Source organism: Pinus tabuliformis, chromosome X (genome assembly GCF_031772625.1).
Source record: "Pinus tabuliformis cultivar Carrire ecotype Pingquan chromosome X, CPIR1, whole genome shotgun sequence".
Classification (NCBI taxonomy): domain Eukaryota; kingdom Viridiplantae; phylum Streptophyta; class Pinopsida; order Pinales; family Pinaceae; genus Pinus; species Pinus tabuliformis.
In genome coordinates this window covers 249,765,247-249,791,535 of record NC_142308.1, presented here as the reverse complement: position 1 = coordinate 249,791,535, position 26,289 = coordinate 249,765,247, and positions in this window count along the sequence as shown.

Sequence of the window (26,289 nt, the reverse complement as noted above, 5' to 3'; positions counted from 1 at the left end):
TTAGCAACAAACAGATACAGCTATTATGGTTTCTTCCTTTATGAAATGTGAAAGAGGGGAGATCGATACACTTACCGTTGTCTTCCGTTTGTCCGTCGATCTGGATCCTCTTCTCTTTGGGTGTTCACAGCTACTTGCCTCCTCGCTTGCTCAAGAGAACAACTACTTGATTTCCACGAGATCACAAGAGAACAGCTACCTGTGACAAGAGAACAACTACTTGCGACAAGAGAAGAACACAACACAAAGGCAAATATTCATATTCATAAATGATTCAGGATTAGAAGTAAATCAAATGCACTAATGCAATCATAGAAAATACACTAGCATATAGGAAAGAACCAAGATAGCTTTATTGATTGATAACAACGTTCAGGAAGAGATACAACCCAGAGGGCTCCAATCCAACATCTCCTTCCCAGCAGAATGGAATTCCTTCTTCAACTCCCTTCAAAGCATTAAGCACCCAATGTTTCCAGTCCCAAACCAACAGCAATTCTTTGCAATAACAAAATTCCAGCCTCTAGATCTCATGGAGGAGAGATCTATATATAGTTATTTTGGAGAGAGGATGAGTCAGCTTGAGATCTGACTAGTGTCCTCTCCCTCTCTCAGTTCTTGAGTCCACTTGTAGGTTCTTGCTTCCACTTGGAGATTTGGAACCTCTTACTCATCACCAGTCGAATTCCCTGAGGCAAGTGTCATTTTGGAAGCTTCCTGGGCATTGAAACATTGAGGAATGAGCCTGCCACTTGTCCAAACTCGCTCAGCGCAGGTAGCCTTTGTTGGAGTTGACATTCAATGCAGGTAGACAGTGGAGCAGTTGACATTCAGCGCAGATGCTCAGTGGAGCAGTTGACATGACCCTGAATTGACTTGTTTTTGAGTGGTTTCAGGTGGAGAACTTCTGTGAATTGTTGTGGTTGGTTTGCCTTGTTCCTCTAGGGGTAGGAACAACATGTTTAGGGACTTTTGATCCCTTAGATTATGGACATTTCATGCTCCATGCTGTAAGGCACAAAAATGTCTATAACATCTTCATACATTTTTCTTCCATGGAGATGTCATACCTAATTATTCTAGTTATCAGATGTTGATTACTTATATTATCTCACGTGACTATAGTTGCATCTTTCCTGAAATATTCTTCCTTTCTTCACATATTGCTTTCCCATGAACTTTTATATATATTTCTTTCATCATAGGAACCATAGTTTCCAAACACCTCATATTCTTCATGAGGTCATATTATGGTGATTTATTTTTGTCAATGTGTAGAAGAGTTCAAGGCACATTGTCTACATGCCTTCATGCATCATTCATAAGGAAGAATCCATTCTTCTTCAACAATTCTCATGAGATAGGGAATTCAACCATTCTATTTGCAACCATAAGATGACATTACTTTATCTATCTATTCCAAATATATACATACCTATCCCTTTATGTGGTCATCTAGACTTCCTTCGGCAATTCCTTGCTTGAAGATGAAGTACTTCAACCAAATTAACATGTTTCTTTCCTTTTTCACCATACCATCATCCTTCTAAAAAATGGATCCCACTCAAGGTGGAATGTAGATTATCAGCGAGACACTTTCTTATTCCAAGAGGTGAACCTTCTAATGAAGATTCCAAAGGAGGATATTGATGATCCTCATTCTGCAAATGCTCCTTAATAATGATGATGTTTGACGATTTCTGTGTATTCTATATTGCTAGATGACTTTCTTCCAACCATATATATTGATACTTCGGTTGTCCTTATATGATTCCAATGGAGATACCATTTCTATGATGACTATTATAACCATGTAGACTTTCTACTTTAGCTATCCTTCCATGCTTCTATGATGATTTCATCTCTATCTTGATATAATGAATCCTATCATACTTGATATTCTTTTTATAATCTTCTATAACTGAAAAGAACTAAGTGAATGATGTTATCTTAGTCATATTAGAGATCTTTCACTTCCTCCTTCTTTGATTTCTTCTTTTTATATTATTTCACTTCTTCGGTAACATGGGATTCATTTATTTCCTTTCTCTTTTTGTTGTCCTTGTTGAGTTTGTTATGAAACTAGCTCACAAAAAGATAGAAAACATAGATCAACGCCTTAGAAATAAACCTCTTCGAGGGGTCAACCTCCTTTACATTACACAAATGAACAATTCTTTGATGATTCAAATGACAAAACCTCCTTTATATATATAGGAGTCTAAGGAGTCACAATATAACCCATCCGACCTAACAATAATAATATAAAGGCAAAAAAATAACAATAGAGGGATTCTATGGGGCACAGTAATAACAATATGGGGACAATAGGGGCACAACAATATCAATAAGGGATACAACTACAATAGTAATGGGGTAATCACTAGCATTATAGGGACCTAACATGCCCCTCTCCTTCAAAAAAGTGTTGTCCTCAATGCTTGAGTAGTTCTGGATGCTTCTGTATAAAATTCTCATCCTCCCATGTGGAATCTTCAACGGATAAGTTCTTCCACTTGATGAGATACTCCGAAATTGATCGCGGATGAGTTCTTCCACTTGATGAGATACTCCGAAATTGATCGATTTCATAGCTGCCGAGTTCTTGTTTCTGTGACTGCTTCTGGTTCCAATATAATTTTTCCTTCCTCATCAATTTTTGGCAATATTGTTTGAACTAAGAGCTTGTCACCTATAACCTTCTTTAAACATGAAACATGGAAAGCTGGGTGCACTTGAGAAGCTGCAGGAAGGTCCAATTTGTATGCCATAGTACCAATCTTTTGCAACACCTTGTACGGACTATAATACTTTGGTGATAATTTATTATCCTTCTTAGCTTGCTTGGGGGAAATTTGTTATTATGGTTGTAGCCGTAGGAATACCTAATCACCTACATCAAAACTTCTTTCGCTACGATGTTGATATGCTTGTTGTTTCATTCTATTCTATGCCAACACGAGGTTATCCTTTAAGAGTTGGAGGACTTGTTGTTGATGATCGATGTGATGTTACACTGCTTGAACCTTAGAATTTTCTCTTAAATATGATGTGATGGATGGTGGCTGATATCCATAAAGTTCCATAAATGGGGTCATTTTTGTTGTTGTATGGAAGAAAGTGTTCTACCACCTTTCAGCCAGAGGAAACCATTTGACCCATTGTGTTTATTTATCAGATACAACGCAACGAAGATATCCTTCCAAACATTTGCTTACTATCTCAGTTTGCCCATCAGATTGAGGATGATAAGATGAGCTATGATCTAACTGAGTACCAAGACAAGAAAATAATTCTGTCCAAAAATTTCTAGTGAAAATGGGATCTCTGTCACTTACAATAATCTTTGGGTTTCCATGTAGCTTTTGAATTGTTTCCATAAATGCAGTAGAAACTGTATTGGCTTTAAATGGATGTGATAATGCAAAAAGGTGTGCATACTTGGTAAGTCTGTCAACTACCACCATGATGACACTCTTTCCCTCTGACTTGGGTAAACCTGTGATAAAATCCATTGAAACCTCCTCCCAACATTGGCTTGGAATGAATAAAGGTTGTAATAGACCCGGGGTCTTAATTGTTTCAACTTTATTTTGTTGGCAAACCAAACATTCCGCCACAAACTTTTGAATATCTGATTTAAGACCATCCCAAAAAAATTCCTTCTTAACCCTGTGGTAAGTTTCTAAAAATCCCGAGTGCCCTCCTAAGGGAGAAGTGTGCAATTCCATAAGAATCTTTTGTTTGAGTTGGGAATTCTTACAGAGGTATAAGCGATCTTTGTACCATAGCGAATCATTTTTCCAGCTAAATGTACTGGAATCTTGTTGTAACTTTCGAATAAGTGCCCACACTTCTTCATCATTCTTCCATTCACCCCTTGCTTCATTTATCCAATCTGAGAGTGCATCTACCACCACATTTTGCTTCCCTTTTTTGTAGATGATTTCAAAGTCATAACCCAACATCTTTGTGACCCTTTTGTTGCTCTTCAAGGGATAATATTTGTTCTAAAAAGTATTTAAGGCTATCATGATCCGTTTTTACCTTGAAGTGTCTTCCCATTAGGTAGGGTTGCCATTTCTTAAGTGCATGTAGTATTGCCAACATTTCCTTCTCATAAATAGCTTTGTGTAAAAACTTTCCCTTGATTGGACAACTTTCAAAAGCAATGGGTCTTTCATCTTGCATTAAAACAACACCAATTCCATTTCTTGAAGCATCACATTCCACAATAAAGGTTTTTGTGAAGTCCGGTGTAGCTAAGACCGATGCTTGGCACATTACCTCTTTAAGATGTTTGAAGGCCTTTGTTGCTTCTGGAGTCCATGAAAATGCATCTTTCTTCAATAATGTTGTTAGAGGTGCTGCTATTCTCCCATAATTCTTAACAAACTTGTGATAATACCCTGTCAACCTGAGAAATCCTCGCAGATTCTTTATGGATGTGGGGATTTTCCATTCCTTAATGGCTTTAATTTTGCTAGGGTCTACCTTAACTCCTTCATGAGATACAATATGACCCAGATATTCCACCTCTTGTACTCCAAAGAAACATTTGGATATTTTTGCATATAATTGTTTCTCCTCCAATAGTTGTAGCACCCTGTCAACATGTTCAACATGATCCTTCCAAGACTTGTTGTAGATTAGTATATCATCAACAAATACTAACACAAATTTTCTAAGGAAGGGTTTGAAAATGGAATTCATCAAACCTTGAAATGTAGAAGGTGCATTGGTAAGGCCAAAAGGCATGACCGAAAATTCATAATGACCCTCATGAGTTCTAAATGTTGTTTTTGGAATGTCTTTAGTCTTCATTCTGATTTGATGATATCCTGAACGAAGATCCAACTTGGTGAAGTAAATTGATCCATGCAATTCATCCAGTAATTCATCAATGACAGGAATGGGAAAATTATCTTTAATAGTGAGCTTGTTGAGCTCCCTAAAATCCAGATACATGCACCATGATCCATCCTTTTTGTGCACCAATACTACTGGAGTAGAGAAAGAACTTTGACTAGGTTGAATTATACTAGCCTCTACATTTCTGCAACCATACATTCAATTTCACTCTTTTGGGCATAGGGATATCTGTACGACCTGATGTTTGGAGGAACACTTCCAGGAATACGATGAATAGCATGATCATGATCACGGATAGGTGGGAGACCTTTGGGAATCTCAAATACCTTGGAATGATTGTCCAAGACTTTTTGGAGATCTGGAGAAATAGATGATTTCGATGTGGAAACATCTAGCGAACACAATTGTGCAATTACACCTCTTTGTTCCTTTTTTAGAAGCTTTGTCATACCATTAGAGCTGATTATCTTTCCTGGTTTCCCTGCAATACCCCTTAATTCAACTTCCTTTCCTTCCATAGAAAATTTCATGAAAATTTCTTGAAAATTAAAAGCTATTGTACCCAAGGATTATAGCCATTCGACTCCTAGTACAACATCAGCACCTCCCATTGGAATGGAAAGCATTGGGCTAGTCAATACATATTCTCCCATGGATAGCTCGATATTATGGCACTTTCTAGAGCAATTTATCATTCCTCCATTTGCAACCATCACTTGACACCCTGGTGCTAGATATAGGAAGCAATTAAATTCTTTTGCTATCTTACAATGAATAAAATTGTGGGTACTTCCTGAATCAATCAACACTATTACCTTTTTCTTCTTGATTTGTCCTTCTATCTTGATGGTTTGAGGAGTGGTAATTCCAGCCAATGCATTAGAAGATATGGTCGGATTCATTTCTTCTTTATCTAGGATTTGTTCCTGGAATATATCCTCTTCTTTTGAACTTTCTTGCTCCTTTTCTTCTTCCTCTTCACAATCTATGTAGAATACTTTCTTCTCAGCACACTTATGACCTTTAGTGTATTTGCTATCACAACTGTAGTAAAGCCCTTTTGCTATTTTTTCTTCCAATTGTTGTGGTGTCAACCTTATAGGTTGTGGAAGTCTAGGGGCAACAACACTTCCATCTTTATAGTTGTGAGTGGTATGCTTCCTTGTTGCCATAATTTTGCTTTCCATTTTCCTTGCTAACCTGAATGCCTTCTCTAATGAATCGGGTTCCCAAAGGCGAACATCATGTTGGATATTATCTTTTAAATTCCCTATGAACACATCAATCCTATACTCCTCTGGAATATTTTTTACCCTTATGTTCAATTTTTGGAACTCCTCAATGTGCTCCATTATTGACCCCTTTTGTTTGAGACTTATCAATTGGCTAAAAAAAGTGTTGCTTTTTTTATCCTCATAATGTGCTGTCAATTCTTCCGTAAAATTTGTGCAAGTGATAATTTGTTTATGAGAGCAAAGCCATTGATACCATACAAACTGATTTGGTTCCAAATATAAAGTTGCAATACATACCTTTTGTGTGTTTTGCACATTATTGAGATCGAAAAATTGCTCCATCTGTAATATCCATGTTCCAGGATCCTTGCAATCAAACTTCCTCATATCGATTTTTGGAATATGGTGGGCCTTCGATCCAACATTAGAGTCTATGAAATCATGATTAACATTTCTTTTGTTCTCATCATGAGTTTCCTTTACTACCCTTTCACCATTAGTAAGTATTTCTTGTAGAAAATTTGTCTTCAAATCTGCCATGCCTGTCTTCAAATCTGTCTTCAAATCTATCTTCAAATCATCCATCTTAGCTTCCACATCATTCATCTTAGCTTCTAAATCTTTCTTTAAACCATCCATCTTAGATTTAGTTACTTTTTGTGCGAGTGACATTTGTTGCACTTGGTCTCGTAATTTTGATATATCATGTTGCATTTCTTCCTCTTCTTCATAAGTCATGCTAGAGCTTTTAGGTTGCTTACTAGGTGTTTGCATTTTCTTTCCTCAGGGCATTAGTTATCGATAATAATGTTCTACTATTCCCTTTGAATTCCTTCAAAATAAATTTTCAAACCAAGCTTGAGAAAAACTTTAAAAAAATACACACACCCTTTTTCACTTTGTAGGAGCTCGATATTGCCTCTGATGTATCTCTGTAATTTCGGATCATCCAGTTTTGAAATTGCGATCTAAAGTATCCCTCTATGTCCTATTTATAATGCCACCTGTCTGATCGAATTTAGATTCTCCAAGGTAGAGTTATGCACAATCTCCCAAGATGACTTGATTATAGATATTTTCAGAAGAGTGAACTTGTAGGAAGTACCACGTGTCACTGTTTCGAACTTAGGATCTGAAAAAATATACATATGAAACTACAATCCGTCCTATTTTTGTAACTTCTTATGAAATTTCAATCTGATGCTCAAAACAAAAATTATGACTATTTTCCCCACGTCACCTGTTTGGAATGTAATTCGGGCGTCTACAAAAATGCTAACTTCCTCTGAGCATATCTCCGCAAATATAGGGTGAAAAGCTCTGAAATTCGGACCTGTGGTTCAAAACGATTTTGGCCCAAATGGGTTTTTCTTTTAGCATCTGAAATGTTGCAAAAAAAAAAGTTATAGCAAAAATGCCATGATTACTTATTTGGAGCAGCGAAACCCTAGAATTCAAAGCTCTGCTACCAAATGTTATGAAACCAGCTCACAAAAAGATAGAAAACATAGATCAATGCCTTAGAAATAAGCCTCTTCGAGGGGGAAACCTCCTTTACATTTCACAAATGAACAATTCTTTGATCATTCAAATGAAAAAACCTCCTTTCTATATATAGGAGTCTAGGGAGTCACAATATAACCTATCCGACCTAACAATAATAATATAAAGGCACAAAAATAACTATAGAGGGATTCCATGGGGCACAGTAATAACAATATGGGGACAATAGGGCCACAACAATATTAATAAGGGATACAACTACAATAGTAATGGGGTAATCACTATTATTATAGGGACCTAACAGAGTTTAGGATAATTCCTTTTAAATTTTCCATATTCATTATACTCATAGCATTGTATCTTTGACATATCGATCTTTTTCTTTTTCCGAGGATCAAACTTTCCAAACTTTCCTTTTCTGCTGGCCATGGCAATATATGCTTGAAATTTTTCATTTGATCCAACATCGCTTTTTCCTTCAACCTAGTTTCTTCAATATTACATAATGACCAAAGTTTACTTAATGGAGTGGCTTCCTTATTTCCATAAATACTTGATACAAAGTTGTCCCATTCATCAGGTAATGCATTGAGCACAACGGTGGTCATCTCTTTATCATACATTATTTCTCCTAGTTCTTGTATTTGATCTCTTATTTGTGATGCCCTCATAAGGTATGAGGCTACCCCTCCTTCCTTTGATACCTTCATCTTGTATAGTTCAGTTCTTAGTGATATAATGTCTCCTGCAGTGCTTATGGAAAACAACTCTACCAACTTTTCATAGATATCTTTCGATTTCTCCAACTTTGCTACATAAGGGATGAGGGAATCCTTGATTGATTCTATGAGGATTCTTTAAGCCCTTATTTCCCCTTTCCTGTATTTCAATAGTGCTTGAGCTTACTCTTGAGATAGTTTGTAGAATGATCCCTTAACATATTCAATAACTTCATTCTCTATGAGGATCAAATCTATCCTCTTCTTCCATGCAAGGAAATTTGATGACCCAACCATTTTGTTGCTCTTCTTGCAAAATGAAGTCATGTTGATAGTAGTTTCAGACATAAATATAAAGGTACTTACTTTTCAGGTGGAGATGCTCCTAGATGATGACATCTTCAGCTTGATTCCTTCTTGACGATGTTGCTTCCTTGATGATCTTATTCAAGGATGTTTGAGATGTGATCTTTGCTTCAATGTGAGGGAGATCACCTTAATTTCTTTTATTATGATGGAAATGCTTCTTCTTCCTTCCTTGGATGATAATACAGAATGTGGAGGCTTCTAAAGGTGCATTAAATGTAGTGTCCTTATTTTAATGGAGTTAGGGTTTTTGAGGTCTTTTTCTTCTTCCAAGAGTTTTGATGATGTGATCCTTGTGATGTGATGGATGGTCCTCCTTGATGTTGCCTAGTTTGTTCAGCCCTTATGTATCCTTCTTTCAAGTGGATGATCTTCAATCTGCCTCTTCTTATCATGTCACCTTAGCTCTGATATAATGTTGAGAATCTAGGGGCACCTACATTAGGTGATTTCTCTTACTTTGATAACTACTTGCAATGTATTTTTACTTAACTTTATTAGCTTCTTCTTTCACTGAATTATTATTATTGTTCTTATCATCAAATAGCTACCAGACTATGAAGATCAAAGAGACAAGAGGACACAAAATGTGGGCTACAAGTTAGGGCAAAAACCTCTCCTCTTGAGAGGAAAACCCAGAAGAATTCTTATCTTCTTATAGAATGTTCAAATGATGAATTCCAAGACCTAAGATCCTTGTCAAAGACCCCTCCAAGACCAAGTCAAACTTCTCCTTCTTGATGAACTTTTCTTTCCAGCTACTTTGACCTAGCAACTTTCATTGATTTCTATCCAACAACTTTGAGCCAATAACTTCTAGCAACTTCAACCCAACAACTTTGACCCCCAAAAACTTCCTACAACTTCGATAAAAAAACTTCAGCAACTTCAACCTTTCAGCAATTTTGACCTAGTAGCAACTTTGACTTCCTAGCAACTTCGACTTCCCCATTAACTACTTCTATAAACTTTCCTAAAAACTTCTACAATTTCGGTCTAGTAGTTATTTTAGAAACCCTAACACGAGGGGGGGGGGGGGGGGGGGGAAGAGGTCCAAAACTTTGATCTTGCTTCTCTTTCTTATTTTCTTTGATTTTCGTCATTTTCTAACTTATTTCTTTAAGAGATTGAACTTGATTTCTTACTTGATTGAATGTGTCATAAATGAAGTCGAGGTTCCCTTATATATAGGCTACTTAGGAGGTTGAATTGGTTCATGAGGCTGACTTGATCCCTCTTGTAGTCTGACTTATTTGACCCTTTTGACTTTACAAAAAAATTATTTACAAGATACAACATGCCCAAAGGAGTCTTACATGTATGACAATGACTCTTTGAACTTCATAATTCTATGGAAAACCTAGAAGCACTCAATGGGTGCTTGACCTATAAATAAATTTATCTTGAGCATGAAACCCATGCATCAAGAATGATAATAATAAATGCATTTTATCTTTAATATCAAATATATAAAGTCATGATTACAATAGACGTTATGAAGACCAAACCTAGTTACACATTTCAACATTGGTTTGTTGTACGGATGGGTGGTCATTTCCCTAGTCTATTCCTCTATTAGTAATTCATAGTGTAGTTGTGATTGCCTTCATAAAGTCATTTATATAGCCTCTCCTCTCATTTTTTCAATTTCAAGGGAAATAAATTTATTGGTTGTGTTGGCTTGGAAATTAAAAGTTTGGTATGGTTTTGGCAGCCCAGGAGGTGGTTTACATTAAAAAATTTAGCGTTTCCTTTGGTCTGTAATGGAGCATCCATTCTAATGGTTGTCATTTATCTAGTTCTGGACCTTTATTTTGGTATTTTTGTTCCACATTTCTTATGCATACTATTTATTTTTTTTCATCTTCTATTTTCCTATTATTGTCTGCCTCTATAAGAAACTTGGGAAAACTACGTTGTTACACATCATTTTGTCACTGTCCTTGTACTCCCTGTTCCTTGATCTTGGAGGACCTCTACATTGAACCCTTCATGCTTCCCCATCATGAAGAAACTCCCATTGTGTCCCTCTTCATGAGCAGAACAATTCCCATTTGCATCATTTTCCCAAAATCTTCTGCTTTCCCTAGTTTACAAGACTGACGCTAATGACCTGTGTCCTCCTCGTGCCAATATGCAGGGATTACGACTGTCCCTTGTGCCAACCAAAGTGACTGATCCTTTTCCCAGTCATGTCGATCCTCTTTTGGAAAGTTTTTTTAAATTTGGAGTCAAAGCTTACAGCTCTAGAAGCTTCGTAATGGAAGCCTGGTAAATGGTTAGGCCGGATGGAGCCAAGGAGGTCAGATTGGGCTCCTTTCCCCTATTAGGATGGAACTACCTCAAGAGATAGGACCTTCTCCCAAGATAAGAGAAACCATCTCCCATCCATTCAAACTATATAAACCTCCACTTTTCCCAAGCACAAGCTAGTGTGAGTGTGCTAGTTCTAATTAGGCTCTAGTTGAAGTTTTGATTTTGGAGTAATCAACTAGTTATTCATAGTTGTAGCTCTCTAGTTGTGTGTGAGGAAGAAGTGTGAATTTGGTTTAGTGTGAAGACTAAAGGGAAGAGCCTTAAAACTACCATTGTTGAGGCCATCAAGGAATGCTAATGGAAGTGTGTGGGAACCTGTATTTGTCAGAGGAGAACAACAACATCAAAACAACGATTGTAATCCCTTCTTGATTTAATATAGATGCAAATATCGATTGATTTCCTACATAATATGTCATCTCACATGTTTATGTCTTAATGTTTCTTGACTTGTTAAGATTACAATTTGTTTATTATCACGGTTGTTGTTTGTTTTTGTTTAATTGTTTCAGGTTCTCGAAGAAGGAAACAGGAGATAGCTGGTGCGAGGAAGCAAGGTCATCACCAAACGGGATAAGTGTACTAAGAGGTAGGCCCTCTTAATTGGTTCTAACCTAAGAAAATATTCCATAGAATGTCTTATTTGTGGCTAGACCCACTCTCGGTAGAGGAATTGTTTGTGTTTTCACTTAGAATTTTACTTCACCACAGACCCCTAACTGTGATATGCCAAGACAGTGTATGCATAGTCATAGTGAAGGGAGTGAATGGGGCCCACATGGCAGGAAGTGGGCCCAATAAAAAACTTAGGAATCGATTGATATATTTTACTATATTGTCCCCCCTAAAAATCACAACAAGACTCGTAACTTGGAGTCTCACATTGATATGGACCACCAAGATTTTTTAGATAAATAGATTTTGGAAGAGGTTTCTCATTGGGTTCCTAACCCTGGATATACTAAGGGAGGAAGGAAATAGTATCTCAATTCCATATCTCTACATTGGTAAATAAAGACTCTGCTTGGCAAGGTCTTAAAAGGAAAACAATAGGAGAGTTACAACATCTTTGCTTCATTGGAAGACATAAAACGAGCCCAAAGGAATCAACTTTATTACTTGTAAAGGTTCAATGCACATCTTGCACATATGGAAAGTCATTTGCAGTGTGAACCTCAACCTCTTGTTCCTCTAGGATTGAACACCAAAGACCCAACACCTGTTACATCTTCTGACTATTTATTGGTTTCAATCTTTATTATTTGGTTTTGCATTGTTGATTTTTTAAGCATCTCCTAATTTGATAATTACTTCTTATGATTTACTATAATACTCTTTCTCGCATTCACATTCATTAGAAATAAATTACACAAAATATCTCAACAATAGAAACAAAATTCAAGTAGGATCATAAAGAGACATCCAAACAAGAGACACGAGAATTTTACCTTTGGAAAACCCACATGGGGGAAACCCAACAACCTTTTCCTTAGAGAAATTTTTAAGTTGAATAGAGATACATCTAATTATTTTAGTCAAGAATAAAGTCAAACTGACCAGCAATATATCCTTGTTCAAACTTGGTCAAACATCCCTCATGTAAAGTCACTAATTTGCACAACAAACATGACCTCATCTAATTTTTTTAAGCCGAAATTCAACATCCTTCTATGCCTAGAGATCTGATCCTAATGTTTCGTAGAAATTTAGACCTATACCCAAATTAGGTTTCCCAAAAAACCCTAAGAAATTAACATGTGTGAGGTCAAGAATGCTTGATATATCTTTTTCCTTCTTCATCATTCTTTACTTCTTCTTCTTCTTCATTTGGATGCCCATAATATGTCTTTTATAATGTGTCTGAATTACCCAAGAGGAAGAAGTCAAGTGGCATATATACAATGATTATGGTTGGCCGAATGGGTGTCTCTTTGCTTGGGGTCAACATGATGTGAAGGAGTTTCGACCTGACCTTACTTGGACCCAAAAACTCAAATTTTCTCTTTTGAAATAGACATGAAGAACATGTTTTATATATTATTATTACATATACATGAAGGGATAAAATATTAATTATGAAGACCAACCATAGCTACAAAATTCAACACTCCCTCTTATCTAGGGAGGTATTCATAATTACTATCCAAATCTTCTCTTGTTGAAAATTTTCTCTAAGAAAAGGTTATAACAATTCGTCATCAATGTCAACATCATTTAATTACCATAATCCTAGTCAGCAACTTTAGCCCATGGTAAATCAACAACATCAACTAGTCACCATAATTATGGTTAGTACTTGTACACTATGGTGTTACATCATCAACATCAACTATTAACCATGATTATGTGTCACACGGAATTGGTCAAGGGTGCGGACACGGCTGACCTTCCTAGAAGTCTAAGACATTCTAATGACAAACAAGACAAAATGGAGTGATCTTTCTCTAAATACACCTTTTACAACATGAAAACTACAAGTGTTTAGGCTTACCTTATTCCAAAACGCTGTTGTTGAAGTCCGTTCTTGATGATCCGAATGAGCTCCTCCTTCAAGTCAATTCCTGCAACCACAAACAATCAAACAATTACCAAGCACTTGCATTTCATATAATAAAACATATATTCAACATGCAGACCAAGGAACACATGAAATAACTCATTAACACAAGATATTGAGAAAAATAAACCAGTTTGTATTAATAACGAAACAAAGAAACTCTTACAACCTGGCCTTGGTGTTGTGCAAGTTCCTCCCAGGGTCCATCAAGGGTTTTCCTCTACTTTGACAAAGCTCACCCACTTCCAAGTAGAATCAAGCAAAGACAATCTCTCCTCACAAAGGTTCTAAATGGAAGACCTAAATCCTGCAGCATTTACCCAAAGAAAATGTATAGCTCCAACCTCTCCTCCCTCTGGCTCAATGCCTTTATTTATAGTGCTGTAAAGAGGTTATTCAGGTCCACCATCAATGGGATAATCCCCCTCTTTGGGTGGGATAGCTCCCTTATTGATGGGATAAGTTCCTCCTTAATAGAGATACATGAACCAACTGGAGGCGCATCCAATTCATCAAACCGACCTCTAGAAAGTTCTAGAAGTAACCACAAGTAACTTTTTTAAGATGAAACTCGCGCATTTTGCCTTTTACAGAAGGACGCACCTGTCCCTTAACATACAGAGCGTCCAAGGACGCAACTTTTGTGAACATTGTGAGCGTCCCCACAGGTAAGGCTAGAGAGAACCTGCGACCCCAGAGATAAACATATTTTTGACAAGACTTTCTCTCTTCTTTGAGTTTGAGATGGATAGCAGAGGCATAAGACTTGCCTAAGAGGGTAGCATGACTGTTGATTGAGCCATACTAACTGTAAATAGTCATGGTGACATTTTTTAGTGTAACAGATTGCCCCCTAAAGTGCGAAGCCTGGAATAGATTAGGGTTTTGTAATTCTAGGAAGGGTGAAGCGCTTTATCATTTCAAGGATTGTCTTGTGGATGACCTGGTTGGAACCTGCAATTTTCAACACAAAATACATGTATAAGATTATATCATCACTGAGGTAGGCATTCCCATACTCAGATTCAAAAATTTAACTAATGGACTAACTACTCTGATACAGGAATGATCTTGCAGTACATCATTTTTATAGACTTTTGTAGACACAGTATGGACACAGCCATCTGTTTATGATTAGTCTACATAGATAATGAATACAAAACTCCTCGCAGCCTGGATGGTAGAAACTAGATCCAGGGTCTTCACTTCTACTTCCCGAATTGGTACGATTCTAGCCATGTGATTAAATGATTTGATGTCGAACATGTTAGAAACCACTTGATTACCAGTCGATGATGTAAACTGTTAACAAGTGTGAGAGAGACCACCAGTAATGTCAATGGTTCTCAAAGTACCAAGCACAACCCGTGAAATGTGAATAGATGTTTTGATGTCGAACACTTCACGGAATCCTTTGATCGAAAGTCAATGATGTAAACTAACGTCAAAGGCGAGAAACCTGCCATTGATGCATGCAGACTTCAAGGTGCTGTCGATTCCTAAGTCATCTTTCTAGATAATGTGTCGATGTCGATAGAAAGCGACCCATTGCAGGCAAGCCCACAACACGAAATCATTGTTCAAGTTGAAGAAATGTTGCTGTAAGGACTGACTCAGGGATGGTCAAATGGATGACAAGTATTTTGCAGATGAAAGTTTTTGCTTGCAGACCTCTTGAACACATAACGACACGACAGATGGCTTGGTGACGAATAACTCATAGTTAATCCCCGAAACCCGGTTAAAGACTTTCAAAGTGGTTTGATCAACTGTGAGGTAAAATATTTCCCAACCCAGGTGAATGAAAAAGTGTCGCGTTCAAGAGTGGTAATAAAGTTTCTTTTGAGACAAAAGGTAACAAACAGGTTCATTCTTCTCTCTTTTCCCCCACCATTTCTGGCAAGTACCTCTTTATTTTTTAACAAGCTTGAGGAGGATAACATATGCTTGATTGTAAGCTCATCCTTCGGACGAGTCCAACCTAGTTTAAATTCAAACCCTAGGAAGGAGTGGTTCGTTCCTGTTTGTAATTGAACAGGTCCTCTACTGTAAAAGTTTAACGAGCCCAGTATAGGAGAAACTCGGCGTTTTTCAATTTTAGAGAGTCTGAAAAACTTAAGGAAACTCCAAGTTGAACTTTTTCGTAGATTTGTGTCCCTCAAGCCCGAAAAAGTATAAAATAATACCTGGGGGAACCGCTTGATCTTGCGACCAAGGAGTACTTTCATAATTAGTGCCACTGACCTGAAAAGTAAAAAGCGATCAAGGACACGTCGTTTTGTTTCCGTATCGAGTTTGAAACGACAAAAACCCGGCAATCTTTTCCTGATTTTACGGTCAGAAAAGAGCTATAAGGGGACCGTCTTTTAATTCCGTTTTAACGAGTGTAAAAGAAACGCTCGGCAATCTTTTCATTTTTTAGGAGTCAGAAAAGGGCTTAAAAGATGACTCTAAGGTGTCATTTTTTCGTAAGTTTTAACGAGTTCGAAAAAATGATAAAAATGTACTCATGGTTTTCACTTTTTCGTATGTTTTAATGAGTTCGAAAAAATGATAAAAATGTACTCATATGGCCGACTTTCAATTTAATTTACGAGCAGGAAAAGACGGAAAGAACTCGGCATTTTCATTTGTTTTACGAGAATGAAAGATAGCAAAATAATCTCGAGATTTTCATGAGTTTAACGAGTCTTGAAAATAACTGAAATTGACTCGAGCTAGGTTTCATTTTTACAAAAGCTTGAAACAGAGTAAAACTATGCTTCATAGTAGTTTCATTTTTACACAAGCTTGAAACAGAGAGAAACTGTGCTTGATGCCCCCTAAGCATAACTGCTAGAGTGCATGCCCCCCTAGCTTCATTTCATTCAACCATTTGGATGAAATGAAGGTTTAGTGACGAGATCATTTAAAAGACTTTGACCTAAAACTGTAAGAAAATTATGCAAAACACCGAAACAACTAACCTAAATATACAACTTAACATTTACGAGATCTAGTCAATCTCTCGACTCAAGTAGAGGAGGATTTGTTTCATTTTTTAACGAGCTTGACACAGGAAAAGAACTATGCTCGGATTCGGTTTCATGTTTACACAAGCTTGAAACGAAAAACTATGCTTGTTACAAGTTCACATGCCCCCGGCATAATGATGCAAATCAAGGTACATGCCCCCCAAGCTTCATTGCATTCAATGAGGTGGATGGAGTGAAGCTTTACTTTCAAAATCTTGGAAAGACTCGTGGGAGTTGTTTCATTTTTTAGTGAGCTTGACACAAGACGAGGAACTATGCTCATAACTACTTTCTACAATCTACCTAACAAAAAACTATACTCTAAAAAACCTTGATTCATTTTTTAACGAGCTTGACACAAGACAAGGAACTGTGCTCTAAAAACCTTGATTAATTTTTTAATGAGCTTGACACAAGACAAGGAACTATGCTCTAAAATCCTTGTTTCATTTTTTAACGAGCTTGACACAAGACAAAGAACTATGCTCATGACTACTCTCTACAATCTACCTACTTAACCTACCCTTGTTTCATTTTTTAACGAGCTTGACACAAGACAAGGAACTATGCTCAAAAAGTTCGCATGCCCCCAGCATAATGATGCGAAATGAGGTACATGCCCCCCAGGCTTCATTGCATTCAACCGGCTGGATGAAATGAAGGTTTACTTTCAATATTTAACTTGAAAAGGGAGTTGTTTCATTTTTAAAGAGGTTGACACAAGAAAAGAACTATCCTCATACCTGATTCATTTTTTAACGAGGTTGACTCAGTAACAGGAACTATCCTCAAACCTGATTCATTTTTTAACGAGGTCGACTCAGTAACAGGAACTATCCTCAAAACATCCAATTTCATTTTTTAACGAGGTTGAGAGAGGAACAAACTATCCTCGTACTCACTGATTCATTTTTTAACGAGGTCGACACAGTAAAAGGAACTTTCCTCATACACACTGATTCATTTTTTAACGAGGTTGACACAGTAAAAGGAACTTTCCTCACACTAGCCTATTTCATTTTTTAACGAGGTTGATACAGGAAAAAAATATCCTCGTAACATTGATTTATGGCTTCCAACTGGAGGAAAGACATGTCAATGGACACACCTTGATCATGGCTTCCAAGAGGTCTTCATCCGAAGGAAGAATACTTCTTGGGAAGGAACACATGTCAAGGGACTCAAAAGGGATAAGAACATCGTGTTCAAGTAATCCCATAGAGTTTTCCATGTCAATTACCGGAGCTAAATCAAAGGAAGATGAGCAAACAGTGAGAGGCTCACTTACATCGGTAACTGAAATCATGGGACCGGTTGCCACATAATTAACCCGTGGCAGGGTAGATACCACTTTAGAATCAGGAACATTTAGGGGTGTCATATTATTAGTAGTTGAAAAAAGACTAGGGAACGAAAGCTGGTCTACAGTCACAATACTGCCATTGTGAGGGAAAGACATCACGCGAAAGAGTGTCGATACGACAGCTTTCATTGCATAAACATAGTCTCGCCCAAGGAGTAAATTGAAATCCAAGGGACCTCGAACTACCATAAGATCAATACAAACAGTTTTACCTTCCAAGGTAATAGAAAACTTAGGAAGGATCCCTAAAGGTTCACTAATTGTTCTGTTAAAAGCTTTCAGATTCTGCGTAATAGGCGCAAGCTGAGGGGAACCCAAAGCTTTCCAAACAGCTGAGGATAAAATACTAACAGAAGCACCTTCATCTACCTGAGTACGATGTATGTCCCTACCACCAGCCTTGACAATGATTTGGAAAGGGATGGAGGAAGGAAGACGAGGTTCTGTCAGTCTATTCCAGTCAAAGGAAAAGACCTCAGTACTTGGAGGGGGTTCTGTAGAAACAGGTGAAATGCCCCCTGGCATAGAAGAATCTGATGTAACAAGAAGAACCTGAGCGGTATGAAGTTCACTCTCTAAATGGAAAGTGGGATCGACCGAATGTGAAATTGAATCGACCACTTGATCAACTAATGGATCATCAACCTGAGTGACATGAGTTTCACTCTCCAATGGGAGAGTGTGACCGACTGTATTTGAATTTGAATCAATCACTCCGTCAGTTGACGGTAGGTTGGGAGAAAGTTTACGGTAACCAGTTGGAAATTCTTGCTGTGGAACAGTAAGGTTTTCCAATAATGTTGAGGCTTCATCCATGTGAGGGCAAATGTGAGTTTGATGACTTCCTTTGCATAACTTACAAGGAAACCTAACTTTACCTTTTTTCCCAGGAACCTGACTATCACTGGTTGATGGATCAACGGAAATTTGATGGGATTTTTCTGACCATACTTCCAAGACCTTTGGTATACCAGGACAATTGACAAGGAAGTGGTCACCCTTACAAAGCCTGCAAGGGTATTTGGGTTTACGATGCATGTCGGAATTTTCCTCAACACAACTAACACTTACAGCCGTGGTTGGTTGGTTGACTTCTTTCTTATCTTGCTTCTTCTTCTTCTTCTTCTTCTTCCCTTTCTTCTTCTTCTTAGCCTCCTGGTTACTAGCATCAAGGCTTTTACCAGGCGAAGAGGAAGAAATGGAGGAAGAAGAATTAGGCGAAGAAGGTAAAGGGTCAACAGAAGGTTGGTGATGTTGAGATGGTGAACTCTGTTGAGGTGAAGCATCCGGTTGAGGTGGAACAATTGGAGTATTTTGGGCCAACGAAGTTGAAAATAACCATATCGGTAAACCTATTGTAAATCCAGGTAATGACAAAGTAGCCATATAAGGAGGACCAACATTTCCAAAATAAGGAAAAGTACTAGGATTCTCGTTAGGAGGGGTTCCTAGGTTGATAAATTCCGGAACATTTGCCATTATATCCAACTTCAGTGAATTTTATTAACAATTTATAACTAAAATTAACAATTCACAATTCACACTTAACAACTAAAATTCACAATTCACACCTATGGTCTCTAAAAGTAAAAACAAACAAATTAACACGCGCTATCAAATCTAGGAGTCAAACCATACACAAACAGTAGCCTTCCGGACCGAAAACACTAGTTGGTGATGAAGCCCAACATCGCCGAATTCAGTACAGAAGTGGTGGGTGGAACAGTTACCCCGGCAACCTGCTTAATGAATAGACCGGACCAAGTTCCTCCACTTTAACCGTCTCGAAGTGAAGCGAACCCCCCGGAAAATCCAAGTGAGTATAACCGACGTCTGCTCCAGGTACAGTGGGACCTTCCCTCCACCGTCACCTTGGGTAGAATCCTAAAGATTATGGTCACTAAGGTTACCAATGGCCACAAGTACACCTGGGGGAACAGTATAAACTCCGACAGCATGCAAGGGTAGAGTAACAAGCTCAATCCCCTTACCGGCTCCTTGACAATAATCCAAGGTTTACCGATAAGTGACCCCTGGCTCCTCGACAATGGTTAATCTGAGGTTTACCGTTTGTAATACGTACTGTCTGGCGTCGTTCCCAACGAGGGGGGAATGATCCCCTCACTGGTTCGGACACGAGCTCGTGCTTCTCCTTTAAGAGGAGCTTTCCCAGAGTGCAATTGAAACAATTGGATTTATTCTACTCAAGATAAACTATCTGTTTGGTTTTGTAGTCTTGGAGAGTTAAGTACTCACCTACTCCAAGACCCTAGCCTAAGCTATGTTGGTGTTTCAGAGCCCTAGAAATGTAAAAATTACTAGATGAATTTTAATTAAGCGCTGTGTTATTAAGGCTGTTATTACTCAAATGGATAAATGGAGATGAAACCAATGGTGTTATGACCCGACTCAACTGAATGCAATCGAATATGATAATGTAATCTTTTCAATTCGATGAATCCTAACTAAAGTAAGGAGAGAGTTTCCATTCACTTCCAACAATGCAAAAAATTGATCACTAAGAGAAAATATAACAAATTCTCTAATGCACTAATTTCATCAAGAAAAACTAATGCAAATCAATTCCAAACCATTTTTTATTTTTATTTTTGTGTAAATTCAAATCAAAGAAAGCTGATCTAAATCTACGATTGATTTTTCATAATGTAAACTATGCAATTGTAATCTATGCACAATTCACATGAAAAGTATGCAAATGTAATCTATGCACATTTTTCATTCATATTCTGAAACTGAGAACTCTAATTATGCAAATGTGATCTATGCAAGAGAATTATCAAACACAAGATGATTCTAATGTAATCTAAGAACCAATCAAGTGCAAGTCGAGAAAATTGGGTGAGAGTTCCAAAGATCAAAATATAAAAACACTCAAAGGCGATTAACACTCATACACAATTTAGCCCCCCCCGGCGAATGAGGGGGAAATTTTTTTGCAAAAACAAAAGCAAAAAGATGCAAAATTGTGAAAAGACTGAGAGAAACCTCCAAGTAATGACCAAAGGAAATCAAATTAAGAATTTCTCAAAAAAGAGACTCAAAACACCCAATTGATGAAAGCTAAAAGCAGGAATGCTAATGAAACAAGTTCAGGTGAAAATTTTTGACAGGGTACTAAAGGATCTGGGCAGAAAACACTAAGAAAAAGCAAAATCTAAAAGCAATTAAAGCAAAAATGGAGTTTTCCTAAATTTTTACAGGAAGACGCAGGCAACCCGTTAGAACAGGCGCGGGCCCGCTCTGTGCAAACGGCAACAGCGCGTCCAAAGACGCACTGTGCAGTACTCAGAGGGTGCGTCCTTCTGGAAAAGTTAAGAAAAACCAAATCTAACTAAATCTAAAACTAAGCCACCCAAATACTAATTCTCACAGTCAAAAACCAGAAAATAAAAATGATTTTCTCAGAGCAAAGTTCACACAAAGGAAAAGACTTTCTCATTAATGGATTCCCCAGCGGAGTCGCCAATTTGTCACACGGAATTGGTCAAGGGTGCGGACACGGCTGACCTTCCTAGAAGTCTAAGACATTCTAATGACAAACAAGACAAAATGGAGTGATCTTTCTCTAAATACACCTTTTACAACATGAAAACTACAAGTGTTTAGGCTTACCTTATTCCAAAACGTTGTTGTTGAAGTCCGTTCTTGACGATCCGGATGAGCTCCTCCTTCAAGTCAATTCCTGCAACCACAAACAATCAAACAATTACCAAGCACTTGCATTTCATATAATAAAACATATATTCAACATGCAGACCAAGGAACACATGAAATAACTCATTAACACAAGCTATTGAGAAAAATAAACCAGTTTGTATTAATAACGAAACAAAGAAACTCTTACAACCTGGCCTTGGTGTTGTGCAAGTTCCTCCCAGGGTCCATCAAGGGTTTTCCTCTACTTTGACAAAGCTCACCCACTTCCAAGTAGAATCAAGCAAAGACAATCTCTCCTCACAAAGGTTCTAAATGGAAGACCTAAATCCTGCAGCATTTACCCAAAGAAAATGTATAGCTCCAACCTCTCCTCCCTCTGGCTCAATGCCTTTATTTATAGTGCTGTAAAGAGGTTATTCAGGTCCACCATCAATGGGATAATCCCCCTCTTTGGGTGGGATAGCTCCCTTATTGATGGGATAAGTTCCTCCTTAATAGAGATACATGAACCAACTGGAGGCGCATCCAATTCATCAAACCGACCTCTAGAAAGTTCTAGAAGTAACCACAAGTAACTTTTTTAAGATGAAACTCGCGCATTTTGCCTTTTACAGAAGGACGCACCTGTCCCTTAACATACAGAGCGTCCAAGGACGCACCTTTTGTGAACATTGTGAGCGTCCCCGCAGGTAAGGCTAGAGAGAACCTGCGACCCCAGAGATAAACATATTTTTGACAAGACTTTCTCTCTTCTTTGAGTTTGAGATGGATAGCAGAGGCATAAGACTTGCCTAAGAGGGTAGCATGACTGTTGATTGAGCCATACTAACTGTAAATAGTCATGGTGACATTTTTTAGTGTAACATTATGGTCCCTCTTAAACATGGTATACAGTCTATTCCTAGTTCACCGTCATTCTAGTCAACATCTTTGACCCATGGTGAAACTCCAAAGGCGTCGCTCTATATAATTCCAGGCCTTATGCTAAATGTGCTCACTCAACCTGTCTGGAGAGTTTGAGCCTAATGTTGGCATTATGACTTAGGTTTGGTGCTATGGCACAGGTGTTGTCCTTGATGGCAACTCACTCAAGTGGCAAATCTCTATTCATGCTCTCAAAATAATAAAAAATGAGATATCTGCAGGTGCGCCTAACAAAAGCTGCGGACCCGCAGGTGCCCCGAACAAGAAGTGCCGACTTACCCGTAGGTTCTCCGGACAAAAGGTGCGGACATCAAATTCACTCACTTCAATGCAGAAAAGCGCACGCACATGGAAATTTTATGATTGATCCATGGTATTTAGTTCGTAGTTTTTGATACTATGGTTTTGGTCCGTGGTATTGCATTCAAAATAGTTGAACCCAAGTTTTGAGTCCTTGGTATTGTTTCTCAATGGTTTTGGTCCATGGTTTGAGAAAGGCCTAGACTATAAAAAGGGAAGGAGATCATTTGGCCCAGACACTTTGTGAATATTGAATATCTTAAGACTTGAAATTTTGGTGATCGGTTGGTGAAGCTAGATCTGAATCAAGGAGAAAACCGTGAATTATAAGACGGATCTATTGATAAGTCGAGGTCTCTTTGGCGCATAATTAGATCTGTGAATTCGACAGACTGGGGTACAATTGAGGACTGATAAAGTGTTTATATTCGGAGGTCTATAGGTGAGATATGACTCAGGTGCGGAGGTACGTAGTCCAGTAAGCGCCGCAGGTGCGAAGGTACGCAGTTCAATAAACGCCGCAGGTGCGGAGGTACGCAGTTCAGTACACAGTGCAGGTGCGGAGGTACGCAGTCCAGCAGACGCCACAGGTGCAAAGGTGCACAGTCCAATAGACGCTACAGGTGCGGAGGTGCGCAGTCCAATAGACGGATCAGGTGCGGAGGTGCGCAGTCCAGTAGACGGATCAGGTGCGGAGGTGTGCTATCGAGTAGACAAAGCAGTTGCGGAGCTGCGCAGGCTAGACACAACAGAAGTGCGGATATTCGCAGGTGTCTATTGGTGAAGTTGCGGACTTTTCTTGAAATATTTGTTGGCTGCCTTTTATCTATTGCTGCAGAGTTTTGGGTTTAGATTACTGGTATTGCTTTTCTAGTTACTGCATTCTGAGAAGCCATTGGTTGATTCATTAGTTGATTGTAAAAGGAGATTGGTTGATTCACATGTACTTGATGATTATTTGATGTTCATGGATCCAGTCTGAAAATTGATGAAACTTGGTCCCTGGAAGAAAAGAAGTAGGTCAGCACCTACATACTAGTAGCTCAGCTAGTACAAGAGCTAAGGGGGTTGTAGCTCCCTTCCAGGAGAGTCTGGAAAACGAGAGAGGGTTGTAGCTCTCTGTAGGTTACAACCTGCGTATTGGTTAAGGACTGCACCAGTACAGAATCATTGTAAAAGAAGTTTCTAATTGAAAGAAGATAGAGACACATTGCAGCAGGTGGTTTTCACCCACATTGGGTTTCCACCTTATATCTGGTGTTCTTTGGTGTGACTATCTGTTTTTCTTGTTCCTGTTCATTATTATATGGTATTGACATTCAAATTAATGGTCAACATCTGAAGAATAAATTAAATTATAAATCTAGAGGGAATATTGAAAAGAATTTGATAATACTGATTCACCCCCCCCCCCTCTCAGTATTATTCCCAACACCTAATGTTGAAAGGCACCTACTCAATTGAGTAATGTTGGGCCTCTAGGACCATTCTTCCTAATCTTGGTCAACATACTTGGCCTAGGAAGAATTATTTTCCTCTATCATACCATTCTCCCTAATCCTCGTCAACATTCTTGACATAGGGAGAATGATTTTCCTTGAATGAGATAGTTATGTTGATGTGTCAATCCACTACCTGTGGAAAACATCATGCTCAACATGTCTCCACTTTGATCAATTCACCAATTATCCAAGTCATCACTTGGAACCTAGTTAACACCTATGACCTATGGTAAAATTGTGGGATATTACCATTCATGCATGTTAATTGAATGGTAACTCTCATGCCCGATGCTAAAAGCACTCACTGTTGGGCGTATCCCAACTTGGCCCAAGTTTTGGTCAAAACTCTACATTTTAGGGAGTGAGTGAACGATACCGCAGAGCTATGTACCGTGAAATGTTTTAGGAGCTTCGAGGTGGGTTGAAGTCCTTATTTTTGTAATGGTTTTGGGCAATAGTTGATTGTTTTTAGGAGGACAATGGTATCTTGACATATCCATTGATGTAATTAGTATATATAAGAGAAAAGATGTAATTCGAAGTAATGAATGAACAATGATATGACACAAGCATCTCTGTAATATATTTTGGGTCTTAAAGGAAAGGCTCTGCAGCTAAGTGCATGGAGGCCTAAAGTCTGCAGCTGAGTGCACAAACACTTGCAGTTGGGTACCCAGGTCAAGGATTTGTATGTTATTCCAAAGAATTAATATAAGAAGTACAGTTTTGATGGGCATAACTTGTGTATGATCATTGTGTATATTTCTCTTTATATTCAGTATTTTGGTTATAATTTACTTCTGCGCAGTATTTTTTATGGTTGTTAATGACATGGTTAAGTAGATAATCCAACCATGTGAAGTAATCTATGTATGTTAAGGATAAAACAACATAAAGACACCACATCGAATCATCCCTGTGATCTTCTTGCAAGTCATTTCTGAGAGGGCTAGTGATTAAAGGTTTTTTTGGTGCGTAGTAAATCTAAACCTAGATCAGCCCAAACTTAGCCAACAAATGGTTTCGTTGCTAGGATCGGGCTCTGTTTTAGGGATATGTTTATGTGGCATATGTTGAAGAAGGAAATACGAGAGTGGGTAGAACAAAAGAATGGGAATTTTCAGGGTAATAGAAACCCTTGGTTGTCATCCAAAAGGTGGTTACAGAAGTATATTCTTGAAGACCAGTATGAAATTTTCTTTGGTTCATTTCATGTTGAGTTATACGAGTGAATATCAAGGTTGACCGAGAGAAAAAAAAATGTTTTAAACGAGACGAACCTAAGGAGTGGAATCCTGAATTGATACAGTGACTCAAGAACACCGACAATAGGATCTACAGAGTTTTTGACTTCTCGATTGACAGCATCTTGGGAGGATTCATTATTGAGTTTGTGGTGGACTCGACTGTGTCCTATAGGGAAGTAGAATGACAATTTTTCAAAGGACCGCGAGGTAAGTACTTGAGATCTTTAAAACTATGGATTAAGATGATTTCATGTGAAAAGGGAGTTCTACAAATGCAATCAGATTATTAGATTACTTATGTTTGGAAAAAGATCCAAAGAAGATACTAGAACAACATGAAGTGGGAAAAGATATAGAATTGACACTAAAAATAGATCTCATGGCCAAGATCCACAGACTTTTATAGAAACTAAATATAGCCCTCTTTTAAGTGAGTCTGAAAGTGAAGAAAACCTCCCTGAAAACCATGAAGTAACTCCACATTATTCACCCTTCCAGCTTGAAAGTTTGTCGAAGCTAGACTCGAGTATTAATCTGGGTGATTTTGGTTTTCCCCATTCTCCTACCCCCCAACCCCCTCCCCTTACGAATTCCCCTCCACCTCCAAGAAGGAATATAGCTGATGATATTAAGCTACTTGTGTTTAAAGGAACTGGATCAAAGGATCCAGAACAATTCTGGTTTTTATGCAAA